Genomic DNA, 3,228 nt, shown 5'->3' with positions numbered 1-3,228 from the left:
TGCTGCTGTTGTAGTCTGGGTCGAGCAAACGGTGTCGACTGGTTTGTCGGACGAATGGAGCTCCCTTACCCACTTGTTCCAACCTTCTCCGCGGACTACGAGAGTTGAAACCGGCATGTTGTTCTCATTGATGACATACATGTATCCGTCTTTGCGGCCGTTTTTGTCGATTGGGGCATGCTGGCGCAGTTCTTGTCGCATGTTGGCGTTTTTAGCCGCTGGAGCTTTGGGTGCGTTCATCTTGCTGAGAATGGCATTAATATCTTCTTCCATTCGGATGAAATTATCAGAGTGCGCGATAGCATCCTGGAGTGACGTAGTTGGGTTTTGGTATAAATCCTCTCGGAATTTAGAATGAACCCACAATGTGTTCCACATGGCGTCGATGGCAATACCGTCTGGGATTTCAATCCTCGAGACTACGGATTTGAACTTCTCCATGTAGTTGCGGAGGCTCTGGTCTTTGGTTTGGTTAAGGTTCCACAAGCTATAGGCGGTAGCGCTGCGCTTGGTGAACATAATGTAATTCTTGAGGAAAGTTGCTGACAAGTCACGGAAGCTTCTGATGGAGTTTTCCTCTAACTGGGAGAACCAGGTTAGGGCTTTCTTGTGGAGGGTTTCGACGAACATTTGGCAGTAGCCTGCGTCCCTTTCTTGCCATCGCGATGTTGAAAGCTGTCATGTGTTCCACCGGGTCTCCGCCGGGTTTGTACTCGGGTAGGCGCAGCTTCTCTATCTTTCCGAGTTGCACACTAGTCAACGCGCTAGTGAAAGGGGTGCGCGATGTTGCGGCGAGCACGCTGCCGCACTGGTTACCTGATGGATCTTCTCGCTCATTTGTTGGAAGCTGAGTTTGAGCTCGGCGATCTCGCGTATGGTTGCGGGGTCGGAGCCTACTGTGGGGGTGTCGGCGAGAAGGGTTTCATTAGGCTCCGAGTCGTCTGAGACGTGGTCGCCTCCGGTCGCCGTTGGGTTGGTGTTAAAGAGGCGACGGCGTATCTGCTGGGGACGGCTCGTTTGGCCATCGGGAGCTGTGAATGCCGAGACCAAAGCAGCTAATTGGCCATTGGTCGTCTTTTGGACTTTGTCTTGATGAGCGAGTCGAGCCATGATAGAGCTCATGAAATCTGCGGCGATGGGTGGCGCGGCTTCGGGCGTAGTGGTTGGTTCTCCGTCTGGAGCGCCGAAGGTGGCGTCGTTTTGAACCATGTTGATCTAGAACGTTACTTTAGTCAGCCCCACGGTGGACGGCAATTGTTTGAACGAGATTCAGTCGACTAGAGTGAAAGAAGTCCGAAATGGGATGACTAAAGACGTTTTATTAGATTCGAACTGAAGGGTTACAAGAGTGACAGGAAAGTGAAAGAGCAGCAAGATCAAAGAGATCGCCTAAAACCCTAGATCTAACCGCTTCGTATGTCCAATGGCCAAGTCTCCTTTCTTGTTGCTTCCTCTCCTACTTTTATAGGTCTTCTGTCTTTGATACCCTAATTTCGTACCTCTTTGGGCCTTGATGCGAGAGGCCTAGTATGAGGGCCTGGACAAAGTTCCCTCCAAGTCGGGTACTTTTGGTCGGCTTACTCGAATGGCTAAAAGTACTCTAAGGTCGAGCTGACGCGTTTAGCCGCCGAACCGACCAAACTAATCCGACTTGCTAGATTAGGGCATGTTATTCGATGGACCTTGTGGAGGGATGTAATCCATCTCCTACATTGTTGGAGTCGGGTTTTGCTCATCATTGAGCCAATGATCCTTCCATACACAAACATTTTCCCCATCTCCAGTTAACCATCTTGCTCCTCTCTGTATAAGTTTTTGAGTTTGCACAATGCTCCTCCAAGCAAGGCTTGATGTTTTATAACTTCTAGCTTCCAGAAAATTTGACTTCCTGTAATATTCTCGAAGGTAATATTCTAAAAATCGTTCCAGGTGACAAATCGACCGAAGTCAAATCAATTTAAAAACTAGTTTATGCAATTTGAATCGGTTTAAACAATTTTGAATTGGTTGAATTTGTTAATCTAAATTGGTCTAATCTGTTAAATTAAGTAATAATGTACAAATTCACAAATTTGTCTAGTCTATTTTTTGGGGTGTTTTTCAAAACCAACCCACAATTTCTAGTCAAACCCAAAACCAACCTCTTTCTTTTGTCATTACTATTCATCAATAAAATTTTCATACTATCCCTATGTTTTTGAATTATTCACAAAATTGCCATCTTTATTTAATTTTTTATTAATTTCGAAATTAACAAAAAACCAAATACACCCTAGCCATTTCTTCTTATTTACAAAAATGCCATCATCATCAATTTTTCCAACCACCATGAACAACCATTTTTGAGCTCTAAAGCTCAAGAATTCAATTTTCAACCAATTTTTTTCTCATTCTAACCAAAAAAACTTCATTTCCTCTCATCTCCTCTACATTTCTATCTAAAAAACTCTATAACTTTCATTTTCATACTCACAAACTTCATATTTTCGAGTTTCTTCATTAGTGAATATCAAAGATGTTTCTTTTTGCTCATATTTGGAGTTTGGACGGTTGAAAATGTTGGAAACAAGCTTTACACAGGAAAAAGGTAACTATTTACATGATTTTCGTTCTTTTTCAGATCTGTGTCCCGACGGTAGACTGTTTTGTATGTCTACGCCTCCGTGGAGACTTACGATGCACTCTATTTGTCAACGCACGGGTTAGTTTTGCAATTGACTAAACAAATTTTTTTTCTAACGCAGACTTCCCCAGTAGTCTCCGTCTTTACCTTTGACAACAAAAATAAAACTTTCGGTAGACTTACTAAGACGTCTACCTAAAAGAGGTTAGTTTTTCATTTGACCGAACTTTTGACTTTTCAAAATAGACTTCAACGGAAGTCTACAAAATGTAGACTGCCAACAAAGTCTATAAAAGGTCAGTTCTGCATTTGACAAAAATTTTGACTTCGTTGAATAGGTTAGTTTTGTGTTTGACCAAAAAGTTTAAAAAGCAATCATAAATTTATTAAATTGTAGACTTCTTATGCAGTCTTCTTGTCTTAGAAAAAAAAATGTAGACTGCATATAAAGTCTACTTTTTTTATTTTGGTCAAATGCAAAACCAACCCGTCGGATTTGAGAGTAGACTTCACAAGAAGTCTACACACCCGTAGACGTTCATTTCAATCTACTGATTTGAAGTCAAACTTGGTCAATTGCAAAACTAACCTCTTTCAAAAAAATT

Source organism: Brassica oleracea, unplaced genomic scaffold, assembly GCF_000695525.1.
Source record: "Brassica oleracea var. oleracea cultivar TO1000 unplaced genomic scaffold, BOL UnpScaffold00886, whole genome shotgun sequence".
Lineage (NCBI taxonomy): Eukaryota > Viridiplantae > Streptophyta > Magnoliopsida > Brassicales > Brassicaceae > Brassica > Brassica oleracea.
The sequence above is the reverse complement of the archived record's forward strand: the minus strand, read 5'-3'. Positions refer to the sequence as shown.